This window comes from Rutidosis leptorrhynchoides, chromosome 1, assembly GCF_046630445.1.
Source record: "Rutidosis leptorrhynchoides isolate AG116_Rl617_1_P2 chromosome 1, CSIRO_AGI_Rlap_v1, whole genome shotgun sequence".
Taxonomy (NCBI): Eukaryota; Viridiplantae; Streptophyta; class Magnoliopsida; order Asterales; family Asteraceae; genus Rutidosis; species Rutidosis leptorrhynchoides.
In genome coordinates this window covers 161,511,339-161,535,815 of record NC_092333.1, presented here as the reverse complement: position 1 = coordinate 161,535,815, position 24,477 = coordinate 161,511,339, and positions in this window count along the sequence as shown.

Sequence of the window (24,477 nt, the reverse complement as noted above, 5' to 3'; positions counted from 1 at the left end):
GGGAGCTTCGATGTAATAATTGGTATGGATTGGTTAGCCAAAACGAAATCTCACATCCTTTGTGATCTTAAAGCAATTCAAATTCCTATCGAGAATGGTGAACCCTTGATTGTCTATGGCGATAAGAGTTGCACCGGACTCAACCTCATCTCGTGCCTTATAGTTGAAAAATATCTTCGTAAAGGTTGCTTCACGATCCTAGCCCACGTTAAGAAAGTCGAGACCGATGAGAAGCATATCGATGATGTGCCAATTGTTAGTGACTTTTCCGATGTATTTCTCGAAGAATTACCGGGTCTTCCACCTCATCGACCGGTTGAATTCCAAATCGATCTTATTTCGGGAGCCGCACCCGTAGTACGTGCTCCGTATAGACTTGCTCCATCCGAAATGCAAGAATTACAAAGTCAAATTCCAGAACTACTTGACCGTGGTTTTATCCAACTTAGCCATTCACCATGGGGCGCTCCGATTTTATTCGTCAAAAAGAAATATGGATCCCTACAAATGTGCATCGATTATCGTGAACTAAATAAATTGATAATTAAGAACCGATATCCTCTTCCACGCATCGATGACCTCTTTGATCAACTACAAGGGTCTTGTGTATATTCAAAAATCGATCTCCGCTCGGGTTATCATCAACTAAGGGTTAAGGGGGAAGATGTCTCCAAAACCGCTTTCTGGACTCGTTACGGTAGTTATGAGTTTCTTGTAATGCCAGTCGGGTTAACTAATGCACCAGCGGTGTTCATGGACCTTATGAACCGCGTGTGTAAACCGTATGTCGACAAATTCGTTATTGTATTCATCGATGATATCTTGGTCTATTCTAAAAGCGAAGAAGAACACGAACAACACCTCCAACTCGTGCTTGAACTCTTGAGACAAGAATGACTCTATGCCAAATTCTCCAAGTGTGAATTTTGGTTGAAAGAAGTTCAATTTATTGGTCATGTTGTAAGCGATCAAGGTATTAAGGTCAATCCTGCAAATATCAAAGCCATTAGTAAATGGGATACCCCCACTACTCCTACTCACATTCGCCAATTCTTAGGCCTCGCTGGGTATTATCGTAGGTTCATCGAAAATTTCTCTTTGGTTGCACGTCCTCTAACTGCGTTAACTCACAAGGGAAATAAATTCATTTGGGTAACCGAAAAAGAGTCCGCATTTCAAATATTGGTGAAAAAATTAACCACCGCTCCTATCTTGTCTCTTCCCGGAGGCAATGATGATTTTATTGTATATTGCGATGCCTGGAAACATGGTTTTGGGTGTGTGTTGATGCAAAGAAAGAAGGTTATTGCTTATGCCTCCCGACAATTAAAAATTCATGTACGGAACTATACGACACATGATCTCGAACTCGGAGCCGTTGTCTTTACACTCAAAATGTGGAGACACTATATTTATAGAACCAAAAGTACTATCTTCACCGATCACAAAAGCCTCCAACACATCTTCGATCAAAAGCAACTAAACATGAGACAACGATGGTGGATTGAAACTTTGAATGATTACGATTGTGAGCTTCGTTACCATCTCGGGAAGGCAAATGTCATAGCCGATGCCTTAAGTTGAAAGGAAAGAATGGTGCCTCTTCGTGTTCGAACTTTAAACATCACCATCCACACCAACCTCAATAGCCAAATCCGGGTAGCCCAAGACGAGGCTATCAAAGATGAAAACATTTCTCTCAAACGCTTGAACATCCTCGCCTCTCGATTCGAAGTTAAGGAGACCGGACTCCGATATTTCACCGGAAGAATTTGGGTGCCTAGTTATGGGGACTTACGAAGCCTTATTCTAGACGAAGCCCATAAGTCAAGGTACTCGATTCATCCCGGTGCCGGTAAGATGTACCACGATCTCAAGGAATAATATTGGTGGCCGAACATTAAAAGGGATGTTGCTACTTATGTTGAAAAGTGTCTAACTTGCTCCGAGTCAAAGCCGAACACCAAAGACCATCCGGGTTACTTCAACAACCCAAAATCCCGCAATGGAAGTGGGAAGAATAACGATGGATTTTATCACCAAGCTACCGAAAATGGCGGGCGTTTATGATACCATTTGGGTTATTATTGACTGTCTCACCAAATCCTCCTAGCCATGAAGGAAACCGACAAAATGGACAAACTTGGACAATTGTATATAAAGGAAAATGTGTCTCGTCACGGCGTACCCTTATCGATTATTTTCGACCGAGATGCCCGTTTCGCTTCTAGATTTTGGGGTGCCTTACAAGAATCTTTGGGAACACGCTTGGACATGAGTACGGCTTATCATCCACAAACCGACGGACAAAGCGAACGCACGATTCAAACTTTGGAAAACATGTTACGAGCTTGCGTTATCGATTTTGGAAAAGCTTGGGAAAAACACTTTCCTCTCGCCGAATTCTCCTATAAGAATAGTTATCACGCAAGTGTTAACGCTGCACCTTTCGAAGCGTTATATGGTCGCAAATGTCGTTGTCCTATTTGTTGGTCCGAAGTAGGTGACAAGCAAATCACCGGACCCGAACTCATTTATGAAACAACCGAGAAGATTGTTCAAATCCAAGATAGGCTCCAGATGGCCCGTAGTCGTCAAAAGAGCTATGCCAACATTAGACGAAAAGATCTCAAATTCCAAGTGGGTGATCGGGTAATGTTAAAAGTCGCACCTTGGAAAGGTGTAATCCATTTCGGGAAATGTGGAAAACTAAATCCACGATATATTGGTCCTTTTGAGATCTTAGAGCGTATTAGACCCGTTGCTTACCGTTTAGATCTTCCAACTCAATTGAGCTCCGTTCATCCTACTTTCCATGTATCAAACTTGAAGAAGTGCCTTGCCAAACCCGAACTCGTCATCCCTCTCGAAGAACTTACTATTGATAACAAACTTCATTTCGTGGAAGAATCGGTAGAAATTGTGGACCACTCCGTCAAGACGCTAAAACAAAGCAAAATTTCGATAGTCAAAGTTCGTTGGAATGCCAAAAGGGGGCCCGAGTTTACTTGGGAAAGACAAGATCAAATACAAAGAAAGTATCCTCACTTATTCGTTGAGTTGGCCATGCAAGATCCCGAGAAGGAAGCTACGCCTACTACATCTACCTAAATTTCGGGACGAAATTTCTTTTAAGGAGTAGGTAATGTAACAACCCACCTTTTTCTGTTTACTTTCTGTTTATTTTATTTTAAAGTCCGTTATTTAATTATAACATCTCTCGTTTACTCTACGCATTTAAGGTAATTCGTTTGGTTATTTAACGCACCCGCTTTTAAACTTGAGGGACCAATGTTATCAAGTGGGCAAAGATATGACTAGGTCAACTAGTCAAACCTCCTCCTCCTCCTCCACTCATTCATCACCTCCCTTCTTTTTGATACTTCCACCTTTTTACTCTCAAACTCTCAAACAAAGATTCATAATCCATTTTCGATCTAGCAAGCGTTCTTCAAAACAAATTACATATTTGGAATCCTTGCATCTTCATTTTTAATTCCATACCAACTTCATCTCTTTTGAGTAACTTTTTAAAAACTCTAGTTTTCATGTTCTTAGTGTTTTTAACTTATAAAAGTGTTAATTAGTGTCTATGGCTCAAGCCTAGCATGAATATGTGATTTATTTGCTTGTTCTTGTTATTTTGGTGTAACTAGCTTAAACTTGAAAAATGACTTGTTTGATCTTGAGATTTGGTTGTCTAAATGTTGTTAGATGTTAAAAGTTCATGTATTAAATGTGTTACTAGCATCACTAGCTCCATTTTAATGTGTAGGTTGACTAAGAAAACTTCACTAACATGATTATTGATTTTTGTGATTTTGGTTAGGGTTTGATAGACTTAAATATGAACATTTGATGCATTGAATGCTATGAAAGGTTGTTGGTAAGTGTTTAGTTGTATTGAATGCGTAATTACCTACGAAACGGCGTATTATATGTAGGTAGTAAGTTCCCAAATTATCAAATTGAATTTATGATCTTGAATGTAATTAATGATGAACATTTAATGCAAATTTGGTTGTTGTAAATGATGGATTGATTGATGAAATGTGCTTAGTTGTTTTCCTCGTCAAAATACCTTTCCAACGATATAAGATACATGTTTTAAGTGTTTTCGGTTCACAATTTGTGTTTAATTGAAGTTTGGTTCGTGCACTTATGAAATTTCAGCAATTGCAACTGCACAGGTGTTTGGACGTTGTCCAAATCCTTAGTCGCCATCCTGGCTTTCATTGCTGGACACCATCTAGTGATTTTGGACGCCGTCCAAATGAACTACAGATTTTGCTTTGCTTGGTCGTTTATCGTTTAATTCTAACTATGCTACGCACCTCCGATTAACATGTAACTTATTCTAACATGCGCATATATGATTATATAACTCAAAAAAATTGACCGAGACCCGACCCGAATGTGTTGACTTTTTTGTTGACTTTGACTTGACCAAAGTTGACTTTTATTCAAACTTAACCGAATACTTATGAAATCGTTCTAACGTGCTTTTAAACTTGTATCTTGTATGAGACTTGACAATTTGACTCACATGCTATATTAATCGAGTCGTAACGAGCCATATGACTAATTGAACAACTTTGACCGACCGTGTTTACCGATATTGATACAACCTATTTGTTTAGGTCAAGACTAGCATTCGTTCTTGCACACGTTTACTCGTGAAGTACATTTATATTCGTGCACTCAAGGTGAGATCATAGTCCCACCTTTTCAACAACTTTTACTCTTTAAATTATGGGATGAGAAACATATACGTATCATACTTTTATGCTTTGAACACAAGTACGAAAACAAACATTCCACGTGCGAGTTAGAACAAAAAGGCCTCAATTCAATTATCATTAGTTACACTTGCAGGGTGTAAACGTAAACTTATGTTGTGTGGATCCATACGGGCTTGACAAGCCCTCATTCGGACGGTTCGCTACCGTTAGCGGATGAAATATATTTTCGAGTATATAGTGTAGGTTCTAACACTATGATAACGAGGTACGTGTACAGTTAAGTCTTGATAATTGGGTGCTCCACAAACGAATAACAACTTTGGAATGTAAATGATTTGGATAATCAACATTATGGAAATACAAAATCTTGTGGTTCAAAAACAATGTTTACTAATACACCTATGATTTCACCAACATTTTTCGTTGACAGTTTTCTATATGTTTTCTCATGTCCTTGAAAGCTAAGTGATACATGCTTCCGCACTCTATTTTTGATACTTGCTTGGATGTCAAGTATACATGCATACATGGAGCATCTTTTAACTTTACTTTAATTTGTGTCGCATAGGTTTCATTTGTACTTAAAACATTGTAACACATTTAGTCGTTGAACTACTTTGTAAACTTTGAAACATCTTTACATTTGAAATGAATGCGGCATATTTTGGTCAAACGTTGTTTTAAAGACTTATGACCACGTAACGGGACCTAAGTAGACGGCGCCGTCAATGACGATTTTGTCGGGTCGCTATATTAGGGTTTGCAAATATACCTTAAAATATCAAATTGCTTACACAACCGCGTAGAGAACGACAAGGGGATTAACGTTCGTGCACAAGCTTTCTTTTAATTTTGAGTGTTGATGAGTGTGTGTGTGTGTGTGTGTGTGTGTGTTATGCCGTCGGCCAAGAGAGGGAGAGGGGGAGGGAGTGTCGACCAAGAAAAAGAAAAGGGAGAAGGGTTTGGGGTTTAGCTTCTATTTATAGATCAAGTTAGGGCCTAAATAACCACTAATGACCTTGTAGCCCAAGTTAAGGTCCATTTAGGGGGCTTATGGGGGGTTCGGCCATAGGGGCCCACTTAGGGGTGTTCTGGGCTCGTTTGCTTAATTACTCATACGCACGGTTTCGAGTGTCATTAACCGTACCCGGTATCTGGAACATTAACTAGTCGTTGAAACGTAATTATCGGGTATAATTCATTAAATAAATAATAAATTAAATAAGTTCTTCGTAAAGTCAATAATTATTAAAAATAATTATTTTGTCGTTCTTCTGAGTTCCGTAAGCTGAAAAGCTTTCTAGGCGATTAACTTAATCGTAACGTTTTCGAGTTATTTCGCTATCCGAAATAAGTTCATAAATTAAAATTAATATAAAATATGAATTCAAGTAATCCACTAGGATCAAATATGCATTTAATTCTGTCAAACACATAAAGTCTAAGTAAACACCATTAAATACTTAACGGACAAGTAACGATAGTAAACGGAAAAAGTCAGATTGTTACAATGTGAAATTTTGAAATATGATACTTGATTTAGAAAATTAAATAATTGTTGGAAATTGTTGAACATTGTCGACCATAGTGAATTAATGATGGAAGTAATAAAGGTGTGATCGTTGATGAAATTTTGAACGTTAATAGGAACTTTCCCAACTGAAGTACTCGAAATAAAAGTATGATTTAGGATAATATACTTACGTTTGGCTAACGCAGTTATATTATGGTAAATCATACGAAAGTCCCCGAGGGCGGTGGAGGTTTAAGATGTGAAAGTGTATTATATAAAAAGGAACCAAACGCTTGTATAGATGAGTAAGTTGGGTTAGTGTCTGATATGAATTGAGAATTTTTCAGAATTTAAAAGTTTGAGGACTTTGTTAGTTCTTGTGATACTCTATTGAAGGAATTGATGTAAAGACCCATCCTAATCCATAAGAACGAATACAATAACATATGATTACATTGCGAGGTATTTGACCTCTATATGATACATTTTACAAACATTGCATTCGTTTAAAAGACAAACTTTCATTACATCGAAAGTTGACAGGCATGCATACCATTTCATAATATCCAACTATAAATGATCTAATCTGTCATTTACTTAATCATAATCTTTACTGAACTCAACGACTTGAATGCAACGTCTTTTGAAATATGCCATGAATGATTCCAAGTAATATCTTTAAAATGAGCAAATGCACAGCGGAAGATTTCTTTCAATCCTGAGAATAGACATGCTTTAAAGTGTCAATCAAAAGGTTGGTGAGTTCATTAGTTTATCATAATCGATCATTTTCATCATTTTATTAGACCACACGATTTTCATTTCTATTTCTCATAAATATACGTCCCATGCATAGACACAAAAATCATTCATATGGATTGAACACCTGATAATCGACATTAACAAGATGCATATAGAATATCCCCATCATTCTGGGATACCCATCGGACATGATAAATTTCGAAGTACTAAAGCATTCCAAATTCTAGAATGGGGTTTGTTGGGCCCAATAGATCTATCTTTAGGATTCGCGTCAATTAGGGGTGCACTAATTCTCAAAATTAGTGATGTTTCCTAATTCTTAGATTGCCAGGCTAAAAGGGGCATATTCGGCTTCGATCCATTCAACCATATAATGTAGTTTCGGTTACTTATGTCTATTTCGTAAAACATTTAAAAAGCGCATGTATTCTCAGTCCCAAAAATATATATTGCAAAAGCATTTAAAAAGGGAGTAATGAAACTCACAATACTGTATTTTGTAGTAAAAATATATATGACGGCACTGAACAAGTGGAGGGTTGGCCTTGGATTCACAAACCTATATCATTTATGTATATATTAAAACATATAATCGTAACTGAACAAATTATTTATTATATCTTTAATTTATATATTATGTATGTTTAATTGGTGTATATATTCATAAGGGTTAATATTTATATAGTTATATTAATATATCCATATTTATATACATAGTTGTTTAATGTTATATTTAAAAATTGATAACTTGTTATTTGTATGTATTTATATAACTAATGTTAATAGGTTTGATATATAGTTATGTGAAATTTTAATATAATTATAGTATACGTAACAAGTATATTTTATGTACAAAATATTTATCTGTTTAAAAGGTAGTTTTTGATATTAATAATGATAATATTAATAATCATATTACTTAATAATAATACTTATATTGATAATAATATTAGTAATAACAATATTAATAATTATAATTATAATTGTAACTAGGGTCATGATAACAATAATAATAATTGGCAACTATAATAATTTCTAATAATTATACTAATAATAATAATAATTCTAATACTTAATGGTAATAATAATTATAATAACAATAATGATAAGTGTAATAATAACAGCAATAATAATAATAATCATAATAATAATAATAATACTTAAATGATAAAATTAATAATAATAGCTATATTATTAATACTATTAATAATTATAAGACTAATAATAATAATAATAATAATGGTTATAATACTTATATTTATGATAATACTAATAATAATACTTATGATACCAATATTAATAATAATAATAATAATAATAATAATAATAATAATAATAATAATAATAATAATAATAATAATAATAACAATAATAATTGTAATCATAATAATAATAAAAATAATAATAATAAATTTGAAAGAAGAAAACTACTTTAAGAGCTAGCTTGTAAAAATAAATGCCCGAAACGGGATTCGAACCCGAGACCACTCGCTACTCTGCTAACGCCCTTAACCATCCATCCAAGTTTGTTTTTCTGAAATATTACGTAACTGATAATGCTAAAAACGAACATATATTTCATAGCATTATTCCTCAAGAAAGACAAGCTTTTAGTTGCAATTGTTCTATTTACAAGTGATATTCGTTTAAATAATAAAAGGTGAAGACAAAAGACAGATTCGACGATTTGAAGACGCAAACGACCAAAAAGCTCAAAAGAACAAAAGACAATCAAAGAGGTTCCAATTATTGATAAGAAACGTTTCGAAATCACAAGAGTACAAAATTCAAAACGCAAAGTACAAGATATTAAATTGTACGCGAGGACGTTCGAAAATCCGGAACCGGGACCAGAGTCAACTCTTAACGCTCGACGCAACGGACTAAAAATTACAAGTTAACTATGTATATAAATATAATATAATATATAATTAATTATATTAATTATATATATATTATATATATATAATAAAAACCGTCGGCAGAGAAAACTCCAAGGACTGAGCTGTAATTTCTATCTCCGCGACTCGCGGAGTTTGAAGGGCATTTTGCCGCGAGTCGCGGAGCCCCAAAAATCAAGTCTGGCTATAAAGCAAACCGAATTCTGATCAAATTTCATATCTTATTTTCATCTCTCTCTCAATATATACGTAATATATATATATAATTTATATTTTAATTTTAATTTTAATTTTAAATCCTAATAATAAGGGTATGTTAGCGAATGTTGTAAGGGTGTAAGTCGAAATTCTGTCCGTGTAACGCTACACTATTTTTAATCATTGTAAGTTATGTTCAACCTTTTTACATTAATGTCTCGTAGCTAAGTTATTATTATGCTTATTTAAAACGAAGTAAACATGATGTTGGGCTAATTACTAAAATTGGGTAATTGGGCTTTGTACCATAATTGGGGTTTGGACAAAAGAACGACACTTGTGGAAATTAGACTATGAGCTATTAATGGGCTTTATATTTGTTTAACTAAATGAAAGTTTGTTAATGTTAATATAAAGATTTACAATTGGGCGTCCCTATAAATTACCATATACACTCGATCGGACACTATGGGCGGGGTATTTATATGTACGAATAATCGTTCATTTAACCGGACACGGGAATGGATTAATAGCCACTAGAATAATTAAAACAGGGGTGAAATTACATTCAAGGGTAATTAGTGTAATTGTTAACAAAGTAGTAAAACCTTGGTTTACACGCAGTCGATAACCTGGTGTATTCATTAAACAAAGTATTAAAACCTTGTTACAATTCGAATCCCCAATTAGTTGGAATATTTAACTTCGGGTATAATAATAATTTGACGAGGACACTTGCAATTTATATTTATGACTGATGGACTGTTATGGACAAAAACCAGACGGACATATTAAATAATCCAGGACAAAGGACAATTAACCCATGGGCATAAAACTAAAATCAACACGTCAAACATCATGATTACGGAAGTTTAAATAAGCATAATTCTTTTATTTCATATTTAATTTCCTTTATTTTATATTTAATTGCACTTCTAATTATCGCACTTTTATTTATTTTATTTTATCGCATTTTTATTATTCGCAATTTCATTATCGTTATTTACTTTACGCTTTAATTTAAGTCTTGTATTTATTTTATATTTTACATTAGGTTTTAACTGCGACTAAAGTTTTAAAATCGACAAACCGGTCATTAAACGGTAAAAACCCCCCTTTATAATAATAATATTACTTATATATATATTTGTATTTTTATAAAAGTAAACTAATATAGCGTTGAGCTTTGTTTAAAGATTTCCCTGTGGAACGAACCGGACTTACTAAAAACTACACTACTGTACGATTAGGTACACTGCCTATAAGTGTTGTAGCAAGGTTTAAGTATATCCATTCTATAAATAAATAAATATCTTGTGTAAAATTGTATCGTATTTAATAGTGTTTCCTGCTAAAATTAATAACTATTTTATATACACCTCGCTTCGCATCAAGTATTTTTGGCGCCGCTGCCGGGGAACTATCTTAAAAGCCGGAAGCGCAACGCTAATAAAAAAAAAAAGATTTTTAGTTACTTTTATTAAAAGTCGTTTTTGTAAAAATACGTTTTAAAAATTCGAAAATATAAAAAGAAAAACAAAAATATAAGTATTTTTAAGATTTTGTTAAATATTTAAGTTTTATAAGTTTCTTTATCTTTATTTTAATTTATAAAAATATAACTTTTATTAAATATCTTTTATTTAATTAAAAAACAGAAAACAGAAAATAAAAAAAAAATAAAGAAAAACGCGTAAAACTTGAAAGCTGTCAACAGAATTTCTGAACCCCGCGACTCGCGGGGTTTTCCTCATTAATCACCGCAACTCGCGGAGCTTCTCTGACACGCGGACAGGAAGCCCTAATCGAGCATTAATTACGTTTTATTATTAATTATTATTATTTTAACCTAATTATTATTATTATTATTATTAGTTTAGTTTTATTTTTACTTTTTATTTATTATGTATTTTGTTTAATTAGTTTTATTAAAATTGTAAAATTAATAGTTTTATTAAATAAATAATATAAAAATAATATTTTTATAAAAATTGTACTTTTTACAACTTTTTGTATATTTTTATATTTTGTATCTTTTTAATCGTTGTAGCGTAATATTTGTATTTTTTAGCTCATTTTTAATTTTAAACTTAGTTTTTGCTATAGTCATTTTTACTCCTAGATTTTTAGGCTTTGCCGTAGAATTCCTTAAGTGCTTTTTCTTTAGACTAAGATTTAGGTGCTTTAGAATTTTGCGACGCCTTTTTAAGTTTTAGTTTATTTTTAAGTTATTTCCATTTGGGATTTAGTTTCTCCTGTAAGCTTTAATATTTTTAGACCTTTTACTATGTACCAATTATCATTCCAATTAGTAATTTCAATTTGCGATTATAATTTTAAGTTAGTTGTAGTAATAAGGTTAGGTTAGTTAAGTATTTTTAAGTTTTTATAAGTTTCTTTTATTTTTCCGTCACCTTTTATTTTTCAACCATTTTTTTTTCTTTTTCGACCTTTTGCGACGAACTCTTTTTCTCTCTTATTTCTCGCTATTCTAGTTTTTAGGACTTAGAATTTTTTCTACTTCTTATCTAAATTTCTTAAAATTACGAAAATTTATTTTAAGTGGTTAAATTAATAGACATCAAAATTTTCTGGTTCGTAGTAATAGTTGGATTTGTACGTGGACCGGGTTATTGGAACCAAACAGTCCTCAATTATATTGAGACCAAACGAATCCTGCCCCTCTGCTGCATCTTTTGGCTATTCGAAACGTGGGCAAAATCAGAAAAGTCTATTGATTGGATAACTTATTATAATTTTTCTTTCCTTTTTAAAACTAATAGGATATTCAGTGAATGCACCGAGCAAGACGTTCATCACCTTTTGTACGTTCACCACCTGTAACTCGATCAAGACATCGTTTAACAAATATAACCGCCGTTGATTTTTCTTTAGATTCGTCATCCAGTCGACCAAGTACTTCAGTTCAAATTTCCAATAATCCATTTTTGAACCCAACCTCACAATTGAGAATCCAGAAAATATTCAGGAAAGGTTCGTAGATCCTGAACCATTAAACTTTCCTCCGGAACCACCAATCATTCAAACAGAGATTGTTGAGGAATGAACCATTAAATCAGAATCATCTAGTGATACCGATTCAACAAATTCAATTATGGAGAATCTGGAACCTTTAAGTATGGAAGACCGAATGAGAGCTAAACGCACTGGCCAAGGTCACGCAATTACTCATCCAGACATTAATGCGCCAGATTATGAAATCAAAGGACAAATTCTACACATGGTAACTAATCAATGCCAATTTAGTGGTGCGCCGAAGGAAGATCCAAATGAACATCTACGTACCTTTAATAGGATATGCACACTATTTAAAATCCGAGAAGTGGAGGATGAACAGATATATCTCATGTTATTTCCCTGGACTTTAAAGGGAGAAGCCAAAGATTGGTTGGAATCGTTACCTGAAGGGGCGATTGATACATGGGACGTTTTAATTGACAAATTTCTTAAACAATTCTTTCCTGCATCTAAAGCCGTAAGACTTCAAGCAGAAATTGTTACGTTCACACAGAAGCCAAATGAAACTCTATATGAGGCGTGGACAAGATATGGAAAGTTATTAAGAGGATATCCGCAACATGGTTTAGACACCTGTCAAATAGTACAAATATTCTACCGAGGATGCGACATCACTACAAGAAAAGACATAGATATAGCAGCTGGTGGTTCTATTATGAAGAAAACCGAAACTGATGCTTACAAAATTATTGACAACACTGCTTCCCACTCACATGAGTGGCACCAAGAAAAATATATCATTAGATCATCTAAAGCAGCTAGAGCCGATTCTAGCCATGACTTAGATTCCATTTCGGCAAAGATAGATGCTTTCGAGAGACGAATGGAAAAGATGACTAAAGATATTCATGCTATAAGAATTAGTTGTGAGCAGTGTGGAGGACCACATTTGACAAAAGATTGTCTCAGTATTGAATTAACAATGGAACAAAGAGAGAATATTTCATACATAAACCAAAGGCCTGGAAATAATTATCAGAATAATTATCAACCGCCAAGACCGATTTACAATCAAAACCAGAATTATAACCGAAATATTCCATACAACAACCAACAAGGTCCTAGCAATCAAGAAGTATCCAATAATACTTACAATCAGCAAAGACCGAATTTTCAAAACAAACCACCACAACAAACCGATGATAAAAAGCCAAATTTAGAAGATATGATGACGAAGCTAGTTGAAACTCAAACGCAGTTTTTCACATCTCAAAAACAAACTAATGAACAAAATGCTCAAGCATTTAGAAATCAACAAGCTTCTATTCAAAATCTGGAACAAGAAGTGAGTAACCTAGCAAGGTTAATAGGTGAAAGAAAACCGGGAAGTCTACCTAGTGATACAAATGCTAACCCCCGGAATGAAACAGCTAAAGCTATTACCACAAGAAGTGGTACAACACTTAAATCACCTGAAATACCTGTAACTTCTGATGAAACTATTCCTACTCCACAAGAACCACAACCTGATCAAGATAAGGAAAAAAAACCGGTAGTTGAAAAGGTTAATGAAGATAACACAGTTAAGGATAAACCTTATGTTAAACCATACCAACCACCACTTCCTTACCCAAGTAAAATGAAGAAAGAAAAACTTGAAGCCGAGCAATCCAAATTCTTGGATATGTTTAAACAGATAAATGTAAATCTTCCTTTCATTGATGTGATTTCAGGAATGCCAAGATATGCTAAATTCTTGAAAGATCTAATCACGAATAGAAAGAAAATGGAAGAACTCTCGGCTGTTACTATGAATGCTAATTGTTCAGCAGTGCTGTTGAATAAGATACCAGAAAAACTATCTGATCCAGGAAGTTTCACAATTCCATGTTTTCTGGGTAGTCTTAGTTCAATAGAAGCATTGGCAGACTTAGGTGCTAGTATAAATCTAATGCCGTATTCACTATACGCTAAACTAGACCTTGGAGAATTGAAACCAACCAGAATAAGCATACAACTAGCCGATAGATCAATAAAATATCCTAGAGGGATAATGGAAAACATGCTAGTTAAAGTTGGTACTTTAGTATTTCCAGTAGATTTTGTTGTTTTGGACATGGAAGAAGATTCTCAAGTTCCTCTCATATTAGGAAGACCATTCTTAAACACGGCTAAAGCAATGATAGACGTGTTCGGTAAGAAACTGACCCTAAGTATAGAGGATGAGAGTGTTACCTTTTCAGTTGATAGAGCAATGCAACAACCACAATCTGCAGATGATACATGTTATTATATTCAAACTATAGATGCACATGCAGAATTATTAGAAGAATTTCCAGAATTACAAGGAACAGGAGAATGTTCTTTAGGAGAAGGTAATGAACCAATTGATGAAGCTGAAATGTTAGCTACACTTATAGCTAATGGATATGAACCAACAACAGAAGAAATTCAAATGCTAAAAGAAGAAGACAGATATCGATATAAATCATCGATAGAAGAACCTCCGAAATTAGAGTTAAAGCCACTTCCAAACCATTTGGAATACGCTTATTTACATGGTGAATCTGAATTACCTGTAATAATATCATCTTCTCTTACTGAAAATGAGAAATCACAACTCATTTCTGTGTTGAAAGCTCATAAACCAGCCATTGCATGGAAGATTCATGATATTAAAGGAATAAGTCCTTCGTATTGCACACATAAAATCCTTATGGAAGAAGGTCATAAAACGTATGTGCAACACCAACGAAGACTAAATCCTAATATGCAAGATGTAGTTAAGAAAGAGATTATTAAACTGCTAGATGCAGGTTTGATATATCCAATCTCTGATAGTCCATGGGTAAGCCCAGTTCAATGCGTACCTGAGAAGGGTGGCATGACTGTCATCACAAATGAGAAAAATGAGCTTATTCCTACTAGGACTGTAACAGGATGGCGTGTATGTATTGATTATAGAAAATTAAATGACGCCACCAGAAAAGATCACTTTCCCTTACCTTTCATAGATCAAATGTTGGAAAGATTAGCCGGAAATAGTTACTATTGTTTTCTAGATGGATTTTCCGGATATTTTCAAATTCCAATAGCACCCGAAGATCAAGAGAAAACCACATTCACGTGCCCTTATGGTACTTTTGCTTACAAACGCATGCCATTTGGACTTTGTAACGCCCCTGCAACCTTTCAAAGGTGTATGATGGCGATTTTTCACGACATGATAGAAGAATGCATGGAAGTATTCATGGATGACTTTTCAGTCTTCGGTGATACATTTAAATCATGTCTAGTTAATTTGGAACGAATGCTAATTAGATGCGAAAAATCAAATCTAGTACTTAATTGGGAGAAATGCCATTTCATGGTTAAAGAAGGCATCGTTCTTGGACATAAAATTTCAAAAGAAGGAATTGAAGTGGATAGAGCTAAAGTAGATGTAATTGCTAAACTTCCACATCCCACCAATGTTAGAGGAGTTAGGAGTTTTCTAGGGCATGCCGGTTTTTACCGACGTTTCATAAAAGATTTTTCTAAAATTGCCACTCCTATGAATAAACTCCTAGAAAAGGATGCGCCATTCATCTTTTCAGATGAGTGTATCAAATCTTTTAATATTCTTAAAGAAAAACTCACTAATGCACCGATCATGATAACACCAAATTGGAATCTACCAATTGAACTAATGTGCGATGCAAGTGATTTTGCAATGGGAGCCGTTTTAGGACAAAGGATTGAAAAACGATTTCAACCTATATATTATGCTAGTAAGACGTTACAAGGAGCACAAACGAACTATACAACTACTGAAAAAGAACTCCTTGCTATTGTCTTTGCTTTTGACAAATTTCGATCATATCTCGTTCTAGCAAAAACGGTGGTCTATACCGACCATTCTGCTCTTAGATACCTATTTTCAAAACAAGATGCTAAACCAAGATTAATCCGTTGGATCTTACTCTTACAAGAGTTTGATATTGAAATCCGAGATAAAAGAGGAGCAGAAAATCTCGCCGCTGATCATCTTTCTCGTCTTGAAAATCCCGAATTAGAAGTTCTGAATGAATCAGCCATACAAGACAACTTTCCTGATGAATATCTATTGAAGATAGATTATAAAGAAATCCCATGGTTTGCAGACTATGCAAACTACTTAGTTTGTGGATTCCTTGAAAAAGGATTATCGTACCAAAGACGAAAGAAATTCTTCAGTGATATAAAACACTATTTCTGGGAAGATCCACATCTGTTTAAAAGTTGTCCCGATGGAATAATACGCCGATGTGTATTTGGAGATGAAGCTAGTAAAATTTTAAACCATTGTCACACAGGACCAACAGGAGGGCATTATGGGCCTCAACTAACAGCAAGAAAAGTTTATGAAGCTGGATTCTATTGGCCTACAATTTACAAAGACGCACACCTTCTTTGCAAATCTTGTGATGCATGTCAAAGGGCTGGAAAAATAAGTCAACGTGATGAAATGCCACAAAATGTCATCCAAGTATGTGAAGTATTTGACATTTGGGGTATTGACTTTATGGGTCCATTTCCAAAATCTCATAATAATCTATATATACTCGTAGCCATTGATTATGTATCTAAATGGGCGGAAGCACAAGCTCTCCCAACTAACGATGCACGAGTTGTAGTCAACTTTTTAAAACGTCTTTTTGCAAGGTTTGGAACACCGAAAGCTTTAATAAGTGATCGGGGTACTCATTTCTGTAATAATCAACTTGAGAAAGTTCTTAAAAGATATGGAGTAACTCATAAAATCTCCACCGCATATCATCCACAAACAAGTGGACAAGTTGAAAATACCAACCGAGCTTTAAAACGTATTCTAGAGAAAACCGTAGGATCAAATCCGAAGGAATGGTCCATTAAATTGGAGGATGCACTCTGGGCTTTTAGAACAGCCTACAAAACTCCAATTGGAACCACACCTTTTAGACTTGTTTATGGAAAAGCATGTCATCTTCCAGTAGAAATTGAACACAAAGCATTTTGGGCTTTGAAAACATGTAATCTTGATTTACATGAAGCCGGACGACTACGATTAAGTCAACTAAACGAATTAGAAGAATTAAGACATGAAGCATACGAAAATTCGTTAATCTATAAAGAAAGAACGAAGAAATGGCATGATAAAAGAATCAGAAGTTCAAAAGAATTTAAAGAAGGAGACAGAGTTCTTCTTTTCAATTCACGATTCAAGCTATTTCCTGGAAAATTGAAATCAAGATGGTCTGGACCATTCATAGTCAAAAGAGTTTTCCCATACGGAACGATAGAATTGATAAATTCAAATGGGATTGAATTTAAAGTTAATGGTCACAGAGTTAAACATTACATACATGGTCCAATGGAAATCGACAACGAAGTTAATCACAATTTCGACACCACAGCTAACTAAGTGTGGGGAGAATCAAGTCTTTAAAGGATAATATGTATTTCTGTTAGAGTTAGATTGTCTGTTTTCGTGTAGTTCTCGAAAATGGAACACGTATGGTCTTTCCCTAGCAGACCCTAAAGAACTAGTCTTCTCCCCCCATTCTGAATTTTTATTTTTTTTAGGTTTTTACGATATGAAGACTGCCTGTGAACTAAACCATGGTCTAATGCTACACGCTTTGATCACTAAAAGAAATAATGACATACTACCGAGTGAATTAGTATCAGTAATCAGAGAAAGAATGGACGGAGTTAGAAAAGGATCCAGATGCGAAGATAATAAGTTACAATTTGGTAAAGGAAAATCAAAATCCGCAGCGAAAAGAAGAGCACGACACCTAGAACGATGTCACAAATGCGGAAAATGGTCACATGTAGGTAAATGTTCAAATAATCAAACCTATTCAAATACCGAATTTGTTACTTTATGCAGAGACGGACCGTTCATATGTTTAGAAGAAAAGACACTGAATGCTCGAGGTTACGCCTTTGGAGCCATGGAAAACCAATTAAACCGACTATCTTATGAATATAATAGATCATATAACTAAGAAAACTATTTCACAGGTATGTCTGTACAGTTTTTATTTTTATTTTTATTTTTAACCTTTTGATAATAAACGCTAATTTGTTCGCTAAAAAATATTAAATTGGTATTGAATAAAATTAGGTTTGGCGACCGAAATTATTGATATCATTCAAAAATTTATTACATCACTGCGAAATTTAACGTTTATTCTTAAGGTATAAATATCTTTAAACAATCAACCCAAAATATTTCAAAAATTCGTCATGAGTTAAATTAGGTCTTGGAACCGAAATTACTTTACCGAAAAGAGGGGCGCATATTTTTGATAATATTTGATTGATTAAAGTGGGATAAAAAGGCAAAAAGATTTTTAATTTTATTTTTACCATGTTTTTAATCTTAATATTTAAATCTTAAATTAATATTGTAAACTTTGTAAAAACAATATATTTAAAATATTTGAAAAATTAATATAAGTTTGATATGAATTTATAAATTTTTAAATTAAGTTTGGTGTGAATTTTTAATTTTTAAAATATGAATTTTTAATTTTATGCATTTCAAATTTTAAGTTTGGTGTGAATTTTTAATAATAATTTTGAATTTTATATTTAAGTTATGTGAATTTAAAAACAAAAATTTACTTTATCTCATTAAGTTAAGAATATAATTTTTAAAATTCGTCGTAAGTTGAAGACTAGGTCTTTGAACCGAAATTGCTTTACCCGAGGGAGGGACGAGAACTTTTATTATCATTATTTTTAATCTTATTGAATTAAAGTATGCCAAAAACATTGGAAAAAAAAACCCAAAAATCTTAGCTTTTAAAACAATCGCTACAAAAAGACAAATTTTAAAATTTTGTCGAAGGACGGACTAGGACATCGATCCGAAACGACCTCGTCCTAAATAACAAGGGAAACAAAATTTTAAAATTAATTACTTAATTGTTTTTATAAGTTAAAGATTATATATATATATAAAAAAAAAAAAAAAAAGAGCAAACTCCGCGACTCGCGAAGTTTGAAGTACAAAACCTCCGCGACTCGCGGAGGGACCAAAACTCAGAAAAAAAATAAAACGCAAAAACTGATCAGTTTACTCCCCAAAACAAAAACATACTGCAAAACTGCACGCGAAAAGCTCCGCAATAACACGAAAAAAAACCCCCCAAAATCTCAATTTTTAACCGTTAATCACCAAATTTTTTGCTAAAATCATGTTGAGAAGGATGCTATCTAAGAATTTCTCAAGAAAAACGGTAAATTTCTACACCTAAACACCATTAATTCGAAATTAGGTGTTCTTGAACTATTTTTCCCCAATTTGATTTTGATGCTTTTTAGTGTAATTAGACTTAAATTGTTTATGTATTATGCTTGTATAACCTAGATTGATGCTGTTTAACATGATTAGAAGCCTTAAACTTCAAATTTTGAATAATCTAGGGTTTGTGTTCTTGAGCAATTTGGGGCTTTTTGATATAAACAGGTTATGGCCGATTTTTGTCATGAATTGTTGCTAAATTGAGTAGTGTAACATGTCTAGGTAGTTAAATGATCCAAACTTTGAGCCTAAACATGATTTTAAGAATTAAAGTGGACTTTTTCAAGTCCAAAATTCATGAACTTGATTTTTGAAAGATAATGCCATTTGAGACTTGTTTATTTGCTAGTAATGATTATTTTGACATGTTATTTGAGTTAAATGCTTATGAACTTGGCGAAAATTTTCGTATATGCTTATTTGAAAAAGTGTAGATTTGATAAAAATGTGAAAATAAGCTTAAGTTTGATATAAATTGATAATGTCATTGTAATTATTTTGATTGAAGATTTTGCTGACACTAATGCATATTTGGATGCACAAAATTTGTGTTTGATGTGTTTTGCAGAATGAAAGGGGTGAATCTTCATCCCAAGCCCGCCATGCTCCTGCTGAGAACTTGGAACAACAGGAGGTAGATAACTACTACAAGCAGGATGTACCTCATCCAGTCATGACCTTTTCCGATATGCATTTGGAAGAGTTGCACCCGAACCTGAGATTTGACAGACTTTGGATAGATTATCCAAAATATCAACGGGGTTTGCATACTCTTCATTCCAAGGTTGTTGAGGTACCGAGGGTCATAGAATGGGGACCCTTAGAAGCTGTAGAATTGGCCGGGCCAATTAGGGAATTACTTGTACAGAGGTATGGTAATTCTTCTTTTAATGACTGGATATGTTTATTCACCATACGCAGACCTGTATATAAAGTATGGTGTGAAGAGTTGTTATGTAGTATAGAGTTGAATGATCGGGTAGCTAGTTTAACCGATCGTTCTTTTATTAGATTTTTGTTAGGCGGTTCGATGCGCCACATGTCTTTACTGGACATGGCTCAGGCTTTACGTATATATACGCCTGAGGAATTAGCGTCTGCCGATTGTAGAGGATTGATACTAAACGGTAGAAAGATAGATGAGAATTTTGATACACACGGTGTGTGGAGTCAAATGACAAGCCATCACCGTTTCAAAGGGGGAAACTACTCTTATTTGGATATAGATAGAGCCGAATTAAGAGTGATACATAGGTTTTTAGCTAATTCGATTACACAAAGGGGTAAGAACAAAGAAAAAGTAAATGAACAGGATTTGTTTTACCATATGTGTATTCGAGACCCACACAGCGCTGTAAGTATACCATATTGTGTGGGTTATTATTTATCAGCTATGGTTCGGGGGATGCGTCCACATAGCATAATAGGAGGTGGTATTTTTATTACTTTGATTGGTGAATATCTCGGTGTGGATATAAGTCGGGGGGGATTATTAGTAGAAGAGCCGGAACCCCGCGACACTATAGGTTTAAATGTATACCATGGTGCGAAAGTTTTGAAGCGGCGAAATAACGCCGCAGTACGATACCATGGTAGACATCCACAGGTGGAGAGAAACCAGGAACAAGGTAATGTAGGAGGGGGGAATGAGATGCAAGAAATGCATAGGTTTATAGTTTCTCAGGAATACGAAAATGCTAGACAGAGAGCATTTGAAGATTGGCAAGTTCATCAGAACCAGATCATAGCGCATTGCCAACATATAGGTAGAAACTATATTCCTACACCGAAACCCGTCTTCCCTCCTTGGTCGATAGAGATGCAGCCACCATATCCTACGTATGACCCTGCCGAAGCATTCTATAGCACTTATGGTTATGCGTGGAACCCCTATTGGTACCAATATCATCCTTAGTTTACTTATTATTTTTTTTATTTTGTAATTTGTAATTATTGATACATTTAATATTTTTGTTATTATTGTAATCATTTTTATAATTATCTAACTTTTATTCTTAGATTTTAATAATTTTTGAATGTGGGGTAATATACCAAACTTCAAAAATATGTATATATGTTTGCAGTTTATCTTATGTACACAACAGGGTAAAACAACGCATTTTCAAAGACTGGCATTAAGTTCAGCAAAAGCAACTAATTTTGAAGACAAGATGCAAAATATATGTGAAATAACAACAAGACGGAATGAACAAATGATGTGCACCATTTATCATTCAGCAAACAAACGCCAATATATTTGGAAACTTTGGTAAAAATTTAATCATTTTCACACAAATCACCCTCAATAATTTAAATTGTTACTGATTTCTTGCAAATGAGGGCATTGCAAGATCTTAAGTGTGGGAAGGGGTTAAATTCTTTCGGATTTTAAAATTTTTATATTAAACACTTGGTTACCATTAAAAATACTAGTAAAGCAGTAGTTGTATTAGAATCTAGTGCTCTCTGATAAAAAAGAACAGCCCTAGTCTTATATACTGACTACCCAATTCTAGTAAAATTTTTCAAAATTTTCAATTAAATGAATTCAAAATCATGTTTATACATATTTATGAACGATAAAACTAGGTTTTAACACCGAAATTATTGTTACCTCGGAAAGGACATAAATTGAGAAACAAACTAAAATGTTAAAATTCATTTAAAATGGAATAGAGGACGATAAAAAGAAAAATAAAAAGCCAAGTGTGGGAAAATTTACCAAGTTATTTTAAACATATGTCACATATATTTGTAACAAATAACTGAAAATACTTTTGCTTTGGACTAAACTAAACTTTTTACCCAATGAAAGAAAAGAAGAGATGGATCTACACGATGAATCAATTCCATCATTAAAAGGAAGTAAAGTCTTCCGAAAAAGACACGCGCTTCTTGATTTAGGTCATGAAGTTGTCGTCCAGACCAGCTGTAGGTTGACGAAAAATCTAGAAAAGTCATCACTAAAATCAGCAGGAAATCCACGGACCTCAGCATTAAACAGGGTCGCCAAGTGGTCAGATTTATCCTAACCATGAGAAGGATTTATCTCGTACAATGGGGGAGCACCATGAAAATTAGCTGGATAAGACTAATGAATCAGATCCCCAGAAAGGATAATCTCCTTAAAGATTAAAAATCAGCTTTTAAGACTGATATTACTCAATCCTAGAGATTGACCTTAAAGATTGAGAATTCAAACTCATGGAATTCAATGATATCTAAACTCGAGCTTAAACGAGAAAATATTTTGATAAAAATTACAAACCGATTTGTTTTCTGAAAACCCTATTTTCAATGCGTTCATTACCATTGAACGTAAAATCCTAGGAATTCACCTGGAATTCATTAGGTCACCTGAACTAAATCGGGTGTCAACCGTAAGAACGGTGGTTGCATAGTGGTCAAAGACAGGACCTTGTGCCAGACCGAAAAAATTATAAGGGTGAGCTTTACTATTGCTCCTACCAAGGATAGTAATTGCGTCCGACACGTTATAGACCATAATCAAAAGCATGTCACGGGACATTGCCTTAACAGTTGCTTGTTCAACGCTTTCCTTTACAACCGGACGGTAGTTTGCCGAAAGGTAATATACGGGACAAGTAAACTGGACGTATTGCTTTCCAAATACAAGGTTAGCAAGTGGGTGACACAAAACCGCAAGTTTTGAGCTAAAATTTTCAAATCTGAAACCCACCAAACCCACAAAAATATTTTGCAAACACCGGTAAAGGGTTATTCCGGAAAACTCATCTAGGGTAAAAACTAGATTTAATTTTCAAAAGATCAAATGTTTTCATAAAGATCCAATTTCCTTAATGGATCTAAATTTTTATAGTCATGTGGGACTGTAAACCATATCGTTACTACCATTGTTTATACCGTCGTATAAAAATCACTGATGTACAAAGTGTGAAGAATAAAGAAGTGATTCTAGTATTTCAAGACGATATTGCTTGAGGACAAGCAACGCTCAAGTGTGGGAATATTTGATAATGCTAAAAACGAACATATATTTCATAGCATTATTCCTCAAGAAAGACAAGCTTTTAGTTGCAATTGTTCTATTTACAAGTGATATTCGTTTAAATAATAAAAGGTGAAGACAAAAGACAGATTCGACGATTTGAAGACGCAAACGACCAAAAAGCTCAAAAGAACAAAAGACAATCAAAGAGGTTCCAATTATTGATAAGAAACGTCTCGAAATCACAAGAGTACAAAATTCAAAACGCAAAGTACAAGATATTAAATTGTACGCGAGGACGTTCGAAAATCCGAAACCGGGACCAGAGTCAACTCTTAACGCTCGACGCAACGGACTAAAAATTACAAGTTAACTATGTATATAAATATAATATAATATATAATTAATTATATTAATTATATATATATTATATATATATAATAAAAACCGTCGGCAGAGAAAACTCCAAGGACTGAGCTGTAATTTCTATCTCCGCGACTCGCGAAGTTTGAAGGGCATTTTGCCGCGAGTCGCGGAGCCCCAAAAATCAAGTCTGGCTATAAAGCAAACCGAATTCTGATCAAATTTCATATCTTATTTTCATCTCTCTCTCAATATATACGTAATATATATATATATAATTTATATTTTAATTTTAATTTTAATTTTAAATCCTAATAATAAGGGTATGTTAGCGAATGTTGTAAGGGTGTAAGTCGAAATTCTGTCCGTGTAACGCTACGCTATTTTTAATCATTGTAAGTTATGTTCAACCTTTTTACATTAATGTCTCGTAGCTAAGTTATTATTATGCTTATTTAAAACGAAGTAATCATGATGTTAGGCTAATTACTAAAATTGGGTAATTGGGCTTTGTACCATAATTGGGGTTTGGACAAAAGAACGACACTTGTGGAAATTAGACTATGAGCTATTAATGGGCTTTATATTTGTTTAACTAAATGAAAGTTTGTTAATGTTAATATAAAGATTTACAATTGGGCGTCCCTATAAATTACCATATACACTCGATCGGACACGATGGGCGGGGTATTTATATGTACGAATAATCGTTCATTTAACCGAACACGGGAATG